General features: G+C 52.2%; 1 protein-coding gene and 1 long non-coding RNA gene across 6 annotated transcripts in view; one reads left to right on the top strand and one right to left on the bottom strand.

Moving 5' to 3' along the window:
- LOC139030202 (uncharacterized) overlaps nucleotides 1-10,783 on the bottom strand; it is a 38,086-nt gene extending 27,303 nt beyond the window's left edge. Inside the window, exons 1-2 of the long non-coding RNA XR_011482484.1 lie at nucleotides 10,506-10,783; nucleotides 8,399-8,504 (exon numbers count right to left, since the gene is read on the bottom strand). This is a non-coding gene — a long non-coding RNA (uncharacterized lncRNA). The remainder of the gene's footprint in view (nucleotides 1-8,398; nucleotides 8,505-10,505) is intronic.
- RNF144A (ring finger protein 144A) overlaps nucleotides 8,488-19,510 on the top strand; it is a 127,005-nt gene continuing 115,982 nt past the window's right edge. For 3 of the 5 annotated variants that reach the window (XM_070451952.1, XM_070451943.1, XM_070451947.1), the window contains exon 1: nucleotides 9,804-9,998. The gene's annotated coding sequence lies outside the window, so the exon portion shown is untranslated. Of the gene's footprint in view, nucleotides 8,576-9,222; nucleotides 9,400-9,803; nucleotides 9,999-19,510 lie in introns of those variants that run through there. The other 2 variants (XM_020912071.2, XM_070451997.1) reach the window with 2 other exon arrangements.

Raw genomic sequence — 19,510 nt, 5'->3', positions numbered from 1 at the left:
CAACTCTTGTTCTGGGAATTCACTTTATCTAGAAAATATACATGTAATAATAAAAACAAAACTTCTCTGGGCAAACTTATTCCTGGAGGATCTGGGAAAATGCCCATAAGTGATTTATTATTTTAACTCTGGCCATCTCGGCTTGCCCTTGTCTGATTCTACCCTCAATTCCCATGTGTGAGTTTTTTCCACCCCAGCAAGCAATTTTCCCATACCAGCGTGATGTCCTACAATGCAGCTCAATTCTGACACTCTTTACCTGGAGGTAGCATCAGACCCAGGTGGCACTAGTGGTGAAGAACTCACCTGCCAGTACAAGAGACATAAGAGACTCAGGCTCAATCCCTGGGTCAGGAAGATCCCCTGGAGGAAGGCATGGCAACCCACTCCAGTTTTTCTGCCTGGAGAATCCAACGGACAGAGGAGCCTTGCGGGCTACAGTCCACGAGGTAGTGAAGAGTCAGATACAATACCATAGCACACACCCAGCATCAGATCCTATGGGTTAGGGGCTCAGTTCTACCAGAGGGCACCTTACTCTCCCACCCCCAATACAGATGCCCATCACAACTGCAGGTTATCACCTGTGCTTCTCAATGACGGACCAGCTATATTGAAGGGTCCAGACCTCCCTCCTAGGGTTGGATTAATCTGCTAGACCAGCTCACAGAACTCAAGAGACCGTACTTACTAGGTTACCAGTTTATTACTTTATTATGAAAGGATGCAGTTTAGGAATAGCCGCTGGAAGAAAGAATTGCACAGGGTGAGGTGTGGGGGAAGGGCAAAGAGCATGCGTGCCCTCTGGAGGGGCACCAGTCACTCTGAATCTGCACCTGGTCACCAAACCAGAGGCTCTTTGAACCTGATCCCTTTGGGTTTTATGGAGGACTCACTCTGTAGCATGACATCACTGGTCACTGGTGATTGCACTCCCCCTTCTGGAGGTCTGAGGTTGGGACTGAAAGTTCTAACGCTCCAATCACATGACTGGGTGTCCTGGCAATCACCCTCCACCATCAGTGGCCTAGGGCCTGCCCAAAGTCTGCTTTGTATCACAGCAAAAGACCTCTGTATTCTTGTCATTGAGAGAGACTGGGACCTGGGACCAGGAACCCTTTGCCCCCCTCCCTGAGAGCTTGCACTTGGACCAACGTCTCCTAGGGCAACAGGACGTGAAGAAACTAAAAGGGGCTAAAAGCTACTGAGCACTTGTACAACTGGGGCAAACGATGCACACAATACACAAAGGCCAAAATCCAGATGCTACTTCCGGAGCTGGGGGAAAAAAAAAGGAGTATCCTGTGCGTGACCCCTGCAGGTAGCAGCCCTAAGGGGTGCACTGACCATCCAAGCCACCCCCTCCTTCCTGATCCACCCGTCTGCCCCCATCCTCACCTTATTTAAGGGACCAGCTCGCCCCCTTTGGGGAGTGAACGAGGGAACTTGCTACTTGTCTTCACTCCCTCCTGCTGGAGCATGAGCCCCAGTAAATCGCCACCTGAAATCCTCATCTGGCCTCTCAGCAATTTCTATCGACTAGAGTCTAGGAACCTAGGTCAGTACCATCATCACTTAGGAAATTCCATGGGTTTTAGGAGCTCTGCACTAGGAATGGGGGTGAAGATCAAATATTCATTTCTTTTAAGAGTGCCAAAGAATTGATGCTTTTGAACTATGGTGTTGGTGAAGGCTCTTTGAGAGTCCCTTGGATGGCAAGGAGATCAAACCAATCCATCCTAAAGGAAATCAGTCCTGAATATTCATTGGAAGGACTGATGCTGAAGCTGAAACTCCAATACTTTGGCCACCTGATGTGAAGAACTGACTCTTTAGAAAATATCCTGATTCTCGGAAAGATTGAAGGCAGGAGGAGATAGGGATGACAGAGGATGAGATGATTGGATGGCATCACTGACTCGATGGACATGAGTTTGAGCAAGCTCCAGGAGTTGATGATGGACAGGGAGGGCTGGCGTGCTACAGTCCATGGGGTCTCAAAGAGTCGGACACGACTGAAAGACCGAACTGAACTGATAAAGCATAATGTCTCACCTTGAATCTCCCTGAGTTCTGTGTCTGAGGAGACTGGCTTCTACTGGTCAGTTCTCTCTTGGGGTTTGCTTTGCAGTGAATTTTGCTAGAACTCCTCCCCATAAGCTGTTACAAGATGTGTGTGTGTGTGTGTGTGTGTGTGCACGTGTGCGTGAAGGGGGAGCTGTGTATTTTCACGAGGGACACGTTGTCGCTCCTTCCAGCATAACTCAGATGTCACTTGACTGCAGTCTTGTCTGCACCACCCTGACCTGCGGCATGTCAGCTCTGGCGGCCTTAATAATTCACCACTGACTGGGAGCCCCGCAAACAACAGACATTCATTTCTGAAGGCTGGAAGCCCAAGATCAAGGTGACAGCTGATCCGGCTGCAGGTAACGAGTTCCTGCTGGCCTGCCCTCACGTGGCAGGGAGGCCACCGGGCAGTAAGGCTGGGGAGGCCGCCCAGGGCTCCAGGCTCTGACAGGGGCTGCTCCCCACGCCTCTCCACTCCCAGGAGACCCCGACTTTGCGTCTTTGGGATTTGCTCAGTTGGTGTGTGCTTGTTTGCTAGAGTCTGTGGCACCTTCTCTTAATGATAAGATGTTGTGATTGTGTGTCTTCTTTCAGGGAAATAAGATGCGGCCTTACCCCGAGATCCTGTGATCAGACGAGATTCTCAGAAATACAGCCTGATATCTAACATTCATACACAGATATGACATGGGACAGGAAGGAAAAGGGGAGCTAGAGAATTGATACAGATCTTCATACACATGCAGAAGGCAGAGGAGGGAAGAGGAAGCTGAGTTCTTCCATCCTAACTCGGCGATCAGTCCTGCCTTTTGCTGGGGCCACAGACACAGAGAGAGTGCGGGGAGTCTGAGAGGTCAGGCACCCACCCTGATCCAGACAGAGTCACGGAGGAGACATCAAAGCAACAGCCAGGAACCGAGTTCCAAAATATTAGAAGAGGACCCCAGACTGTCCAGGGATAGAGCGCTCCAGGGGATTGAATAATCTCCTTAAAATAAAGTAGCTTTAAAATCATAGCAGAGTAAATCAGGGAAGTCAGGGCTTTTCAGGATGCACAGTGGTAAAGAACCCATCTGCCAATGCAGAAAACGTGGGTTTGATCCTCGGTCGGGAAGATCCCCGGCAGAGGAGGGCAAGGCAACCCACTCGAGTATCTTTGCCTGGAGAATCCCATGGGCAGAGGAGCCTGGCGAGCTACAGTCCACAGGGTCACAAAGAGTCAGGCACGACTGAGCGATGAGCACGCACGCACAAAGAAATCAAATGGTTCTTAGAGGCAAACAGAAACAAAAGTCTCCAAAGGTCTCTCCCGCTCTATTTAGGGGCCTTCACACTATCCCCCCAGTTTTATTCTTACTACCAGTTTCCCCAGAACTGTCCATCCACAGGTGGTACCCAAGGCGCCGTGGATCCGGGCTCCCAGGACCCACCCCCACCCTCATTTCCAGTCTTTACCAAACCAGATGAACCTCCTGATGACCCCTGGCTCCGTCTGTGTGGCTGTGCTGGGCTCCTCCAGCGCGGCCCTGTGCCCGGGGGTCAGCCCCCCAGGGAAGCTGGCAGGATGCTCTCTGAAGGGGTCCCAGGGAGAGTGGGGAGCAGAGAGCCTGGGATGAGGCTGAAGAGAGCTGCAGTCACTGGGACTCTTCGGGACAGTCTAGAGTTAAGGCAGCTGGGCAGGCCTTAACTCCCAGTGGACCAATTATTAGAAGTGCTGCCTCCAGAAATCTGGGTGAGGCAGACTTCTCTGGCAAAAGATGATTCCCAGGAAGTGAGCTGTTGATACTTGGCACGCCAGCCGCCCAGGGTGTGCGCTCTGGTTCCGTAGGCAGGTCTGGTCAAGGCACCACAGCACCGACCTGCCGAACCTCACCCAAGCCCTGTGCAGTGGACGGAGCAGCCATCCCGCACACCCTCAGCCAGTATTTTAATGACCTGTAAGACTTTACAGGCGGCTTCTCTCGTGGCTCAGCTGGCAAAGAATCTGCCTGCCGTGCGGGAGACCTGGGTTCGATCCCTGGGTTGGGAAGATCCCCTGGAGAAGGGAAAGGCCATCCACTCCAGTATGCTGGCTTGGAGAACTCCATGGACTGTATAGTCCATGGGGTCGCAAAGAGTCGGACACGACTGAGCGACTTTCACAACCAAAAAAAGATGTTACAGCACATGGTCACGCCCTGATAAAGGAGCTCTTCGTGGTGTTGCCTTCTGACTCTCTGATCCTCAGTTCCTTTCAGGCTTCCATGTTCTCTGACAGCTGGCTGCCTGCTTCAAATGGGGGTTCCTCTGAGACTTGATGACTTACTCTCCTTCTCTGGCACTGTGCTTTGACTTTCCCTGAGATCCAGGAGTGACTGGTGACTCAACAGCTCAGTGGGTCGAGAAGCTGCCTGCCAATGCAGGAGACGCAGGTTCAATCCCGAGGTTGGGAAGATCCCCTGGAGGAGGAAATGGCAACCCACTCCAATATTCTTGCCTGGGAAATCCCATGGACAGAGGAGCCTGGTGGGCTACAGTCCATAGGGTCATAAAGACGTGGACATGACTTAGGGCTTCCCTCATAGCTGAGTCGGTAAAGAACCTGTCTGCAATGCAGGAGACTTGGGTTTGATTCTTGGGTCGGGAAGATTTCCCTGGAGGAGGAAATGGCAACCCACTCAAGTATTCTTGCTTGGAGAATCCCCATGGACAGAGGAGCCTGGTGGGCTACAGTCCATGAGGTTGCAAGAGCTGGACATGACTGAGTGACTTTCACTACACATGACTAGTGACTAAACAACAACAAAGCAGTGTGTAACAAATGCGTGAGTAAGTATAGATTAGACTCCCATAGCTTAACACAGGAGTGTATGTCTCCTGGGAATCGTCCCGACAGGGGATAATCCAGGGACTCAGGCTGACCTCGCTGTACAGTCCAACCATGCAGTGGGTGACTGTGTGGTTACTGTAATGGGGACCGGCCAGACCAGTTAGAGGTCTTGAAATTCCTCTCTCTGTCTCAGCCCAGAAGTGACAGTCTTGCTGATTGTTTAGTGAACAAAATGAGTCACATGCCCCTTCCTAACTGCAAGGGGCTGGGACCTGTGCAGTAGCTCATGGGTGTTCAGTGAGCATCAACTTTCTGCCTATAGGTGAGTCCATCTAATATTGAATATGACTTAATCACTCCTTGAGAGTTGGGAAAACCTGTTAGAATTCTGTCAAGCCACAAGGGTCATATCCTATTGATTATTCCAGAAAAGCAATATAGTAAAACATGAAAATAACTGAATTGGCCAAGAACCTTGAGTAACAGCAAGTAACAGCATCATGTATGTCACTAGTTGGCAGTAATCTTGGGAACTTCAAGGACCACTTTCAACCTCAGTGTTTCTATGTGTGACATGAAAAGAAAAGATGAGATGAAACTTTCTCTCTGGTTTAAATGTTTATGTGGCATCTGTAGCCTTTGCATCTGAGCCACGTAGAAGGACTAGTTAGCAGAGAAACCTGGAAGACAAGATGCACCTATTTTATTCACCAAATATGTATTAAGTGCCCAGAACCTGTTCTTACTGTGCAGGGCTGAGTGGCGAACAAGACAGAAAATGTCTCTATTTCTTGAGAGGTGCCAGAAAAATATTTTTGCTCTTTTATTAGCATGGAAATCTTCTATTAGCACATACTCTACAGCTTTTGTATGATATTTTTATTTTTGCTATGAAACTATTCTCTAAATTATGGTCACACATGGGCATAGTGTAGTTGTTTTGTTTAGTGAGCTGGGGGGTGCTGAAACAAAATACTACTGGCTGAGTGGCTTAGACGATGGAAGTTTACTGTCTCACACTTACAGAGGCTAGAAGTCTGAGATTAAGGGGCCAGCAAGGTTTGTTCCTCCTGAGAGCTGAGAGGAACCTGAAAGCTGTTCCAGGTCTTCTCCTAGCTTCCGGGGGTCAGGTGGAATGTTCACTGATGCTTAATTTATCTCCATAAATTAATTTATCTCCATTCCTTCATGTTCCTAGAGTGCCCCCTTTGTGTACCTGTTTTGAAATTTACCCTTTGTTTTTTAATATTTGTTTCTACTTATTTATTTAGCTAGGCCAGTTCTTAGTTGCAGAACTCAGGATCTTTAGTTGTGGCATGAAAACTCTTAGTTGTGGCTTGTGGTAACTAGTTCCCTGACCAGAGGTGGAACCCAGGCTCCCTGCATTGGGAGCAAGGAGTCTTACCACTGGACCCCCAGGGAAGTCCCTTGAAATTTACCCCTTGTATGAAGACACCAGTCATAGTGGATTAGTGCCCACTCTTCTCCAGTATGTTCTCAGTTCAGTTTAATTCAGTCGCTCATTTGTGTATGACTCTTAGCGACCCCATGGACTGCAGCATGCCAGGCCTCCCTGTCCATCGCCAACTCCCGGAGTTTACTCAGACTCATGTCCGTTGAGTCTATGTCCTCATTGCGTCAGAATGTCCTCATCTGAACTAAGTCCATCTGCAATGACCCTATTTCCATACGAGTTCATGTCAGGAAGTGGGGAAGGCTGACACTCCAACCTGTGAATCTGGAGACACAATTCACCCCTGAAAGTGAAAGTGAAAGTCACTCAGTTGTGTCTGACTCTTTGCGACCCGATGGATCTACAGTCCATGGAATTCTCCAGGCCAGAATACTGGGGTGGGCATCCTTTCCCTTCTCCACGGGTCTTCCCAACCCAGGGATCTAATCCAGGTCTCCTGCATTGCAGGCAGATTCTTTACCAGCGGAGCCCACCAGGGAAGTCCTATGGAAGATTGAGGGCAGGAGGAGAAGGGGGCAGTGGGGGATAAGATTGTTGGATGGCATCATCAACTAAATAGGTATATGTTAGAGCAGACTTCAGGAGATAGTGAAGGACAGGGAAACCTGGTATGCTACAGTCCATAGAATCGCAAAGTCAGACATGACTTAGTGACTGAAAAACAACAAGGCTGGGAAAGAAAGAGGGGAGGTGTTTGTGGGAATGGAGGCAGGGGTTGGACAAGAAAAGCTTTCCTAAGAATCCTTGAGAGCAGCAGAGACTTTGCATCGCCCTGGGAGGTGAGAAAACTTGCAGTTTTCTGGCCCACCTGGGAAGCTGGGCCCCTGGAAGAGAAACATGTAGCCTGCTTGGAAGGGACTGCAGGGCTCAGGAAAGAGCCTGCTAGATAGACAGGGAGATGGGCTGAGCATGAAGGGTTACACTCTGGATCCAAGCACCGTAAAATCCCCCAGGGACCTGTGGGCCTCCAGGAAAAGACAATCAGAGTAACAGCTGACATTTAATTGCCTGCTACTCTCCAGAAATAGGGAACTGAATTTAAGGCAATTTAAAAAATTTTTAAAAATGTGAGTGTTCTGGACTTCAGAATGTGTGATTATGAACCCATGCAAACTCCACTGCTTGAAAAGGTTTAAATTTAAGCCACCGAATGAATCTTGATCTTCAGTTTTGTAGCTAGAGAAGGAACTTCCTGATGGACTTCATTTCTCCAGCATCTGGACCATTTGCTGGGGCACTGACTCCCTGGCAACAACCTAGCACAAAATCTTGCCCTCAGTAGGTTATCAACAAGGGGGTTCTTCAGAACGATGAGTCATGTTGCCCACAGGCACAAGCGCTTAGCAACAGTGGGTATTTTTAAAAATAAGCTTGACACAACAAACGTCTGGGTGAGATGGTTGAAAGCCATGAGAGGAATGGACTGAAAATCAATCAGTGATGGGTGGATGTGACCTCGAGAGATACAGGCAGTTCATTGGAGAGAATTAGGAAGGACACAGCTCAGGGCAGAGGACTCATCTACATTTACTGAGCACTTACTATGCCCAAGGCCCTCTGGGAAATTCAATAGAAACTTTACTTCATTTCTTGTCTGCAGACTCTTATGACCTAATAATCAGACAGTAAATATCCAAAACATGAAGTCTAACAGATGCCATGGAGACAAATGAACTATTATTACACAACTCCAGACATCTGGAGATGGGGAAAGCAGTGATGACTTAGGAAGACATCATAGAGAAAAGTCTTGAGATTTTTGAGATTCAGGGCATGGCCTGCTGCAAGCTGTGTTATCAGTGATGATGTTGTCTTTCCCCGTCTCCCCAACAACAAGCAGGTTAACAAAGACAAACATGGGAATGACCTCACACACACATGCAGACACATACACATCACTACTTAAGTACTTGCAAGAGACACAAAGGCTCAATGACACAATTGGATAAGAGGTTGGTTTTGTACATCAACCCTCTCCCTGCCAACCGCCCCCCTCCCCCCTCCCCCAGGCTTGATTCCCACACCCTTGCTAACTACAGAAGCACCTCCATCCCTGTGGACACATTCATCACTTCTCCGGATACTTGCTCTCATCCATCCATCCCTTCATTCATAAGCAGTATCGCACCACTGCTTTCCCGGCTCCACAACCTGTGTACAGAAGGGCCGAATATATTTTCTGTGAAGCTCAGGCCTTTATGCAGAACCATTTTCATCTTCTGGTGAGAGGCTGGAGTAACCAAGTGTTGTTAGAATTCTTCCCATTGTGCCTTTTTTTCTTGAATGATGACATTTATACAAAGAATTTGACAGAGACATCAAAAGCGCTCATTCATATTTGGGGAGGGATTCATATTTGAGAAGTTACCAGAATAACTTCTCAGTGTAGATGAGGCAGATTTATTATTATTATTTTTAAAGATGTGTATGTAGTAGAGGAAGATAAATTATGCAGTGTCAAGATAGCTAAGAATGTTGTAGTTTGGGGGGAAATGAGACAAAGTACAGTTAAGGATTATGGAATCCTTACAACTTTCCAGTTATGTTGAGATTGCTCTTTGCTTATTTGCCGTATTTAATCCCTGCCAAGATCTCTATGACCATTGGCAGTTTTCAGATAAGAAAATCAAAACCCAAAGAAGTTAACTAACTTGCTCAGTTAAGGTCACTGGGTCCATTAGGTGATGGCTGAGACTGCAGAGTCAACACTGGAGGGTGTGGTGTTAAGGACAAAAGCGGTGAGGGTGGGTTTTCCCATACTTCGGGAGAATAATCTATGTATTGAAGGAGGCATTCTTTCATACACATCAGTAGGTTTTGTTCAGGTACGCAAGCTGGAAACAGTATTTAATACCTGTGTAACTTCTAGTTACTAGAGGGAGTGGCAAGGAGAAATCTTACAGAAAAATTCTACCTTCAAATACCTTTGCCTCTAACAAGCTGGAAACCCTAAAGCAGAGGAAGTCAACAGCCCAGTCTGGAACTCGGGAATCCACAGAGCGGAAGGACCGGAAAAGCCCGGTGCTCCATCAGTCCAGCAGGTCAGGTACGCGGAGGCAAAGACCTTTGGCGCGTTGAGATGCTGGCTTAGAAAGGCCCTCCGCCTTTACGCACGGTCCCCACGCTCCGGGGCATGAAGCCCAGATTCCGGGAGCCCGGATCTGGTCCGAGGCGGCCCGGCCCGGTTCTGTTTCTATCGCCGCGCTAAGAATGTTTTGGCTCCCCCATTCCTCTCCCAGCTTGCGGATCTTTGTGCCCCCGGAATGTCGGCATCGGGGTCCCCGTCTTCTGGCCGCCACCGAACCGAGGCCGCGGCGTTCCTCCTGGCGGCCTGGGGTCCGGGCGGTCCTGGGGGAGCCGGGGGTCCCCGCGGGCCTCGCGCGGGCGGCAGGGGGCGCTGCGCGCCGGGCGGGGCGGGGGCCGAGCCCGTGCGCCCCGCGTCTTTGTGCCGCGCGGCGCCGCCGCCCAGTCTCCCCCCGCGGGCCGCGCGCCCCGGCTGGAGGGCGGGCGGGAATAAAGGGCGGCTCCGCGCGGGGCGGCGCGGACAGCCGGCCTCAGACCGCGGACTTCGGCGCTCGGAGCCTCGCTCGCGGCCGAGCAGGAGCGGCGGCCCCCACCTCCGGGGCCCCGGACGCGCGGGACCAGGTGGGTGACGCGCGGTCCCTTTGTGTCGGCCTCGCCGGGGCGGGCGCGGCCGAGGGCCCCGGGGGAGGTGGCCGTGCTGAGCGGATCCGGCAGCAGCGACGGCCAATCCATCCCCGCCAGGGGCCCCTCCCCGGCCCTGCCCCTGGGTGGCCCGGGTGCCGCCGCTTCCCGGCGCTCCGGCGGGTCCCGGGGGCGGCGGGGGTGGCCGATGGGGTCTGGCCGGGGCCATCCGGCGGGACGCGGGCAGGCGGCGGCCAGGTCAGCCCGGCCGCGGTGGGCCGGCGCCGCGTCCTCCGCGGTGCACATCCCGGCGCCCATGACCGCGGCCGCCCGCGTCCCTCCAAGCCTTCCCCTCCCCAGGGGCGCGCAGAAAGTTCTCCGCCACCCCCGTTCCCCCATCCTACCCTCCGGCAGGCTCCCCAGTTCCCCAGCACTGTCCTGGGCACCCAGCTCTGGGCCTCCTGCGAATCTGGGCTATCAGGTCCCGAGGAGGAAGGGGTTACTCACTGCGCCCTCATGATCTCGTGGATGTCCAGCTCCAAAAGTTCTCTCTCCCTGCCCTCTTCCCAGTGAACAGGCACATCATCATAAAAAGCCCAGTCAACAAATAGCCTATGCTGGCCTCCTGCCAGGCCTCAAGGCTGGGTGAGGGAACCCCAGGGGACTATCCCCAGGGGGTCCTGCCACCCCCACCCCTCGTGGGGTGAGGGGGATCTGGTCTCCGAACTGGAAACAGACTCACTTCTTGCTTTGATGGTGGGAAGGAAGCCCTTTCCCAGGAGTGGGGCCTGGGCATCTGATAAGGACGAATTCCAGGCAATCTGGCTGGGGGGCAGGGCAGATAAGCCCTGTGGATAAAGAAAGTGTGAGACCCAGAGAGCGAGGTGAGGACCGCCTGCCTGAGAGCCCTGGGAGTTCCCAGGGCAGAGAGGCCGGGGAAGGAGGGTCTGGACTGCTGGTAAAGAGGGAACTGAGTCAGAGCTTGGAGGTGGGACAGGTTCTAGGTGGGCAGAGGGAACTGGCCAGCGGAGGAAAGAAGGGACACAGGTGTGCGTCTTGACCTTTCCCTCGGACCTGCAGCTCCCGTGCTCCTTGGACGTGGTCCCTCTGGGATGGTGCCCAGAGCAGGTTCTCAGGAAAGGGAACCGAGATCCCCCTTTCCTGGTCTTCTAAAGGTTCCTAGTGCCTTTTCAAATCTTACTTTTATTATTTTCTAGAGTGCAAATGAATTATGACTAGTGTGGTTAGATGAGGGTAGATGGTGAAATGTTGAATTCCAGGCCAACTTATGGCCTTGATCCTGTGGCAGTGGAAGTCATCGATGGTTCTGGATGGTTCAGAGAGTGGGCTAGGCCCCCACTGAGGGTGGGAAAGGCAGCTGTGAGGGGTGGGAAGTGTGGCTTTTAGTCCCCCTGGTACTTCTCATCAAAGGTCGTGCAGGGCTTGAGAACCTCAGGAAAAAGCAAGATGCAAATGGCCTAATTTTAATGGGAGGGGAGTTTTCGAGATCCAGCACCATTGGAGTTTGGAAGTTTGTGTATAAAGAAGCTCTGGTTCAAATGTCAGGATCCTTGGAAGGGAAATGGATGAACCAGTCAGATGCTGAGGGTAGAGCTGTGGCCAGTGGATGATGGTGTGGGCTCCCATGGGCCTGGAAAATGGGGGTGTTGAGACCTGCATGAACACTTTCAAACGCCTGTGTTTTATAAGCCTGTCCAGTGCCCTGGTTTTAATCAAGGGCACTTATCGCACCCAGATCCTCGCCCGAGTACAGGGCTTGGCCTGTGGACTCCATGTGGTTTGGGACTCGGAAGGGACCTCCCACACTTCAGTGGAAGCTGCTGGTGTCCAGCGGGGTGAACGTGCCGTTCGGCCAGACGCCGGGAGCCACGTCGCCTGTGTTTTCCACTGTGGTTCATGGTTTGGCCCCACCGCCTTCTTTTGTGCAAATTTCACTTTCCTCTTAGGAGCCTCTGTCTCTCTGGTGTGGAGACAGGGAAAGTCTGTCCACACGGAGAGTGAGCATCACAGAGCTCACTGGTCATCACAGATCCCCAGCCCAGCCGCCCATTGTGACTGAGGACTCTGTGGACTGGAGGGGGACGGTCAGGGGCCCGGCCACAAACAGGGCTGTGGCCAGCTTGGGCCCAGCACCAGGCCTCCTGATGGTCTGCTGTTCTTTCTCTGGCTCCATGATTAAACTGAGAGGATGGAGATGTGTCCACTGCGCTTGGGGTCTGCTGGTCTGGAGCCACTCTTCCAGAGGATCTGGCCAAGCGAGGACCTGCCCTGGGTCCCTGGGGTGTGGACAGTCAAGGGCAGCCAGGAGTGAGCAGAATGGAATGCTCCGACGGAAGATGGACCCTGTCCACACTCACTTGGGGGAGTTTCCTACCTTCGAGGACCGAGGACTGAGTTGAAGTTCTTTCCTTTGAGATGAAAGAGTCATCCGAGGTCGTCATTTCTGGAAGCGGTCTCCTCTCTCCTTTGTTTCTGCATCACTGACACACATGGATACCTTTTCTTAATTAGATGAAGAAATTAAATGGAAGCAACTGTTCGTATACCTGCTGGGGAGTTCGGCTGAAGGACAGAGCTTGTCCAACTTTCTGACCCAGCTCTGTGACCTTGAGCAAGTGTCTTAACTACTTTGTGTGGCCCCAGTTTCCTCCCACTGTGAAACTAAGATGTTGGTCTAAATGATCGTCAAGATCCGGATTAAGAATGTGCTGCTTTAAAGGTCTCTTCCAGGAGCATCAGTCTTGACAATGCAACCATTTTTAAGAAATTTTGCAAGATAAAAAATTACATATATATAAATATTTATACACATGTATCAGTTTCAGAACAATGGTTTTCCTCAGAGATGATAAGTTGAGAGATGGGGCTTTGAAGAGGGTCATTCCTTGATGATGAGAGTCTGTATCTTCCTTCTTTCCTGGAGTCGAAAGCCTGGATCTGATGGAGTTTCCTGATTAGCAGGTGCAGAGAGAGCAGGGCTTTCTCTGAGGAGCAAACTGATGAGCTGGATGCAGTGTTAGGAGAAAAATAAGTTCCTGGATGGCGTGATGAAGCGAGCCAACTAGGTGAAATGCAGTCTCTTGGGGTCTGACTTTGGAAAGCCAGGAAGCAGTGGATGTTCATTTAGCCTTTCCATCACCAGGTGCTGATGGGAAGTGCTCTGAGTGCTGTGGACCTAGTTCTGAGGCGGCCCGTAGGAAGGACAGGCATCACTACCTTCCCTGATCTACAGGGGAGTGAAGAGGCTTAAGGAGCCCTTATGGCGTCCAAGGCCAGGCACCCGGTACATGGCTAAAGCTGGCGTGGAACTCAGAGCCCCTTGGAAAAAAGGTATATTCCCTGTCCTTGAGGAGGCTATGGTCTGGGGGTTGGGAAGCAGCCAGTCACAGATTGTTCTAGCGCTGGGCTTGGTACACGCAGTTCCGGGGGTTATGGTGAGGAGTTTGCCTGCTGGAGCTGGTAAGGCAGGCTGGGTCTTGAGGATGAGTCCCTGTTGGCAGGCAGATGAGGTCAGGGTCACAGGCTGGGCCTGGCAGCAGCAAGAAGCTGCCTGGGGGGTGCAGGGAGCCTCGGGCTGGTGTAGTGGGGCTGTGATGGATTTGTCCTGCTGGAGGGTGACCCTGTCTCTGGATCCTGCTCAAAGCAAGACCCCCAGCTGCAGCAGCATTGCTGTCACTTCTGGAACCTTCTGGTTGGTCCCACCAGCGCAAGTTCTTTGGTTTTAATGCCTCTGACCTCTTTTGCCTCTCTCCCGCCCCCACCCCCCACCCTCGCCAGTTTGCTTGTAGAGAAGAGGGTGTCCCAGGAAGATGAGAGGAAGCCCAGCTGCAGCCCAGGGTCTGCTCGCTCTGTCTGCAGGGTCACCTGAGCAAGGCTGCCGTGATTCCCCAGGCGGTGGCAGCCCGACCTGGTGGGCAAGCACCGAGCTGGAAGTGCGGCCCCCGGAAGGACGTCAGCGCGGCTGGGGTCACACCCTGTTCTTGCCAGCTCTGCCCTGCAGGCCAGGACACGGCAGAGCCGCTGGGTCAGGGGGTTACAAACCAAAACACTGACTCTGTCTCTCAGGCTAGGTTATCGGTTAAACAGGGCTTCAAGTCTGTCCTTGGAACACCTCCCGCACAGCAGTTCACCTGGGACATATTTTAGTTTCCAAAGGGTCAGTTTTCAAGCAGTCCTTTGAAACAGGGCATGTTTGATGTTGGGGTGCCAGCATCTAAAGGTGATCTGGAGGGAGGTGGGGCTGTGCCAGCTGCACCCAAGGAGCAGCAGAGACTGCCTCTCGGATTCCCACTGACCTGCTAGCCTCACAGGCAGGCAGGGGGCCGTTCCGTGATGCTCTGTCTCTGCGTCCGGGAAGTGGTACCCGGATGGCGGCAGGTGATGTGTGTGTCCTGCTACCCACCCTCCATGGTTGGCTCCTCTGAAGTTGCTCCATCATTCCAGAGTGGCCCCGCCAGCCAGCCACTGCGGCCCCCCTCCCTGGTGAGGCTTGTCCACACTGCCTGCAGGAGGGGTAGCCTGCAGGACAGAGAGGCTCTTTGCTCCCCTGGCTCATGGGTGGAAAGTGTGCAGACCTCTGTGTTAGGGGCCTCTTCCACCTGAAGGTAAATCATCTCTTCGGTGGGTGTCCTGAAGCCAGAATTATTCAGGCGTGTGTCACATCCCAGGACAATCTTTGTTCCTTCTCTGTGGTGTCTCTCCCCAACTCCCTGCCCCGCTTCAGGCTCACCACTGACCCAGAAAGTTGACAGCTTTCTGTCTGAGACTCCGCTGCTCATGAAGTCACAGCTGTGCCTCTGGATCGAGGCTCCATTAGTTTCTTCTGGGTTCCAGCCCGTCTTTCCACGCTGATCTCTTCACAGCCTCCACACTTCTCAACCTCCAGCTTAGACCCTGAAACAGTCTCCCTCCGCCTCCAGGTGTCAAATTCCTAATGATCCTTCCAGGCTCCACAGGCATGTTGCGTTTTTCTTAAAGCTGCGGGATCGCTGGTGTGGGGGCTGTGGAGGCTGAGTCCTCCAGCAGTGGCATCTTACAGAGGAGGGAATGCAGGCCTGGGAGCCCCATCAGGCCCCTTCCCTTCCCAGCCAGAGCATCTTTCCCCTCCCGGGAGCCGGGAGCCTCTTCTCTGCCAGGTGTTTCTTCGGTGACTTTTTTTCAGAACCTGAAATTGCACTTAAGCCTCTCTAATTTTTCTGTAACTTTATCCTTCCTTTTACTAAATTGCAAGCCCTACAAATGTAGGGACCTATTCATTTTAACATTCCCTCAGTGCCCGTCATGGTCTCTCTCAATGCATTTTTGCTCCGTGATTGAATCCAAGGGAGAGAAACCTGGTCCGGAAGGGAACGTGGGGTAGGTTATCGACGAAGAGATGGGATCCAGGCTCGCGTTCTGTTCTCCGGCAGGATCTGAACAAACAGAGACGTGCTCTGTGTTTTGGGGAGGTCCAGCCACAGAGCAGGACAGCGCAGGACTGTGTGGGGCCGAGGTGGGTGGGGGTGTTGGCTTGTGGTCCAGGGGAAGACCCAGCCTGCAGGTTGGTTGTCTGGGATGTCAGGGGGCGGGCTGGACCGTCCCAGGTCGCCTGGACGTGGGGACAGCAGGCAGCCCAGTTCCAGTTTCAGGTGGCAAGCCTTGCCTGGACCGGCTGGAGGGGACCAGGTGGCCTGAGCTCCATGGGGCAGGGAGGTCTAGACAGGGAAGGGGTTGTGCAGGACCCAGCCAGGGAGACGTGATAGGGGGATGGTGACCCCCCAGGGCCCACCCAGGTGGGTGTTATGGGAACTCCAGTGAGGAAACGACTGCTGGGAAGTAGGGTGAAGGTGGGTAGACCTTGAAGAGGGGTTACTGGAGAAGGGGGTGCCCTGTGCTGGTGTGGGAGGGGGAAAAGAGGATGTGTTCTTGAGGATGTCGGGGACCCCAGGCTGGGGGTGAGTTTCCATTGGCCTCATGAGTGTGGATCTTTCTAACGGGAGGGAGAGGTGCTCTAGGTAAAGAGGTAGTTAGAGTTTCTGGATAGAGTGTTTTTCAGGCGAACGTGGTGGGGACCCTCGCTTCACGTGGATGAGCGGAACGGTCAGAGGGTCAGTGCATCCAGGGTGTGGGAGGTGACTCGCGGTGGCGAGACTTTTCTCTGCCTGCCTGTTTCTTGGGTGTCTTCCCCTCTCCTTCTGTGCAGGGGCCCAGTTTGCATCCGAAAGCTGTTGGTAGGCTGTGTCTTCCAGAAGCAGCTTTGCTCTGGCAAATTTTGAAGGTCTGCAGAGACCCTGGGCCGGGGTGGGGCGGGCGGTGGTTGTTTGTTATGCTATCGAGAACATAAAGAAACAAACAGTCCCATAAATTAATTTTTCCTGACGCCCTGATTGCCACACAGTGCTTCTTGGTAGCACACGCACTGCTCAGAATAGTCCTAGGAAATGGAACAAAAGAGCTCCCTGCAGACTTTCAGAGCTGGCGCCTCGGGATTCGAATCTGTTGGCGGGAACTGTGTATTTCTTCCTAATCCCTTGGCAGGATGAGGTGGTCCCAGGGCTGCTGTGGCCCAGACAGAGCTGGCTGGCCCTGCTGGGAGCTCAGTCTCTTCTTTCTTCTTTATGTCTCCACGGAGCCTTAGCTGGGGGCCCTGAGAACTAAGATGGGCTGGTTGTGGGAGGCAGAGTGTTGGGTGGGCCAGATGTATTAGAGGGAATAAAAATGGGATCTTTATTCCATCAGCTCCTGGGACCCTAAGAAATTACCTCTTTTTCCGTGTTTATTTTCTCTCTTAACACTCCCAATCTCACTCACTGCTTCCTTCCTAACTTCTCTCTTGTTCCCAGGCAGGGAGTGATGTTATACACCCAGGGTTTGTGTGCCCCCAAATTTGTGTGTTGAAACATAATCCCCAGTGGGATGTCGCTAGGAGGTGGGGACTTTGGGAGATAATGAGGGCGGGGACTTCATGAATAGGGTTGTTGTTCAGTCGCAAAGTCACGTCTGACTCTTTGCGACCCCATGGACTGTAGCATGTCAAGCTCCTTCTGCCCTCCACTATCTCCTGGAGTTTGCTCAAACTCATGTCCATCGAGTTGGTGATGCTGTTTAACCATCTCATCCTCTGCCACCCCCTTCTCCTCCTGCCCTCAATCTTTCCCAGCATCAGAATCTTTTCCAATGAGTCGACTCTTCCTATCAGATGGCATAGGCCTGGAACTTATTAGCACCCATCACTTCGTAGTAAATAGAAGGGAGCAAACTGGAAGCAGGAAGCAGTGACACATTTTATTTTCTTGGGCTCCAAAATCACTGTGGACAGTGACTGCAGCCACAAAATTAAAAGACGTTTGCTCCTTGGAAGGAAAGCTATGACCAGCCTAGACAGCTTATTAAAAAGCAGAGACATCGCTTTGCTGACAAGGGTGGGTATAGTCAAAGCTGTGGGTTTTCCAGTAGTCAAGAACAGGGTTAGTGGCCTTACAAAATAGACGTCAGTGAGGTCTCTAGCCCCTTCTCCGTGGGAGGACACGGCGACAGAACAGCTGTCTTGGGCTAGAAAGTGGCTGTCACCAGACATTGAATCCACTGGCACCTTGATCTTGGATGCCCAAGCTCCTGACCTGTGGGAGATGGGTGTCTGTGTTTACATGCTGCCCCATCTGTGGGATTTTTTATTAGGGAAGTCCGGATGGACTAAGATAGGCAAAACTGTCATCATCAGTCACGTTGGGGGTGAGGACCCCCTCCCCCCCACCACTGATCATCTTCTGAGACCCAAGTAAGGTCACGTTCTCAAATGCCATGGCTTCGGAGTTCAGCATGTATTTTGGAGACACAGTTCAGCCCATAGCATACATCTCCCAGTACCACGGAGTACATGAGCATATGTCCTTGTACATTACTGTGTGTTTGGCCAGCGACAGGACACTCCCCGTGTCCTTGGTGACAAGCCCCAGAAAGGGGCTGGTTGCTGGCCTTGGGTCAGCTGCCCCGAGGACTAGGGTCTCCTTGAGGTGGCCCCCGTTCTATGCCAGGCCCTGGGGCCAGATAGCTCCCCAGGCTGCACTCTCATCTGTGTTCAGGTCGCCAGAGAGGGGCACTTGGTGTCAGATCCATTTGTCTGTTTTTTAATCATGGAAGCCACCTTTTCCGAAAGCACGTGGCTGCCTCTGTTCCTGTCTCATTGCTCTGGGCTGGGTGGCCCCTGGTGGGAGTGAGAGAAGCCGAGGAAGTGAGAGGTCGCAGGAGCAGGGAGGGTGGTCTTGGACAGGCGGGACAGGACAGGACTGGGCTCCTGGCATGCTTTGTGGCTGGACTGCCATCTAATAATCGTCTTTGCTGCTCTTACCTGATCTTCTTTTAAAGACAGAAATCCAAGCAGGGTGACATCTAGGCCATTGTGCACGTGGCTTAAATGTTCTTGGTGTCTTGCCAGTGTGATGCCAGCACACCCGACCCTCCGTGGGTATTTGTGGTTTTGGGCGCGGTGAGGGCCAGATGGCATCACCGACTCGATGAACTTGAGTTTAAGCAAGCCCTGACAGTTGGTGATGGACAGGGAAGCCTGGCATGCTGCAGCCCATGGGGTCGCAAAGAGTCGGACATGACTGAGTGACTGAACTGAACTGAACTGAACTGAGGGCCAGAAAAGCACAGCCCGGTCTTATTCATTTCTGATTCCCTCTAACCCCTGGCACGTGGTGCTCGGTACACAGTAGGTGCTCATTGAATGTTTGTTGAACTTAGTAGGCATCTGTTCCCTTCAGAGACATTCAAGTCCAGAAATAATCTCATCCATTCATTCATTCTTTTTTTTTTCATTTCATTCATTCATTTGGCAAAACCTTTTTGGTCCCGGGGGTTCAAAGGCAGATTAAGGAATAGACTGAAGGTAAGGGCATGGGGAGAGGGCGGGTAGGGGGCTGGTGAGGCTTTTCTAGAATGTGAGAAATGGAATATTTCTTGCCTTATCAGTAAACAAGGATGCCACAGTCATCAGTGATTGCAGCCCTCCCATGTGAACTGGTGAGCTCTAAGGGCACTCAAGAGGAGAAGAATATGTGAAATCTAACAGCCATCAGACCGCAGCCACTCCACACGGGGAGCCCCCCAAGGGAGCCAGGATGTGAAAACACAGGATACTGGCCGCAATAGCTGAGATGCAAATGAAAGAAATGATTGCGGTGAGCCCAGACTCTTGCATCTTCCCAGACACGCATGAGTGCCCTGTGTGTCTGCGTGCTCAGTTGTGTCCGACTGTTTGTGACCCCATGAACTGCAGGCTGCCAGGCATCTCTGACCGTGGTAAGAATACTGAAGTGGGTTGCCATTTCTTCCTTCAGGGCATCTTCCCAAACCAGGGATTGAACATGTGTATCCTGCATTAGAAAAACACTAAAATCCTTAACTTGGGATGTGTGGTTTTCTTTAATGAGCAATAATCTTTTGATGTTTGGACTACCTGCCCTTTGTTGCAAAATTTCTGTGTAACCTGGCTCCTCCCCTTGTCTCCT

This window comes from Odocoileus virginianus, chromosome 2, assembly GCF_023699985.2.
Source record: "Odocoileus virginianus isolate 20LAN1187 ecotype Illinois chromosome 2, Ovbor_1.2, whole genome shotgun sequence".
NCBI lineage: Eukaryota > Metazoa > Chordata > Mammalia > Artiodactyla > Cervidae > Odocoileus > Odocoileus virginianus.
The sequence above is the reverse complement of the archived record's forward strand: the minus strand, read 5'-3'. Positions and strand labels throughout refer to the sequence as shown.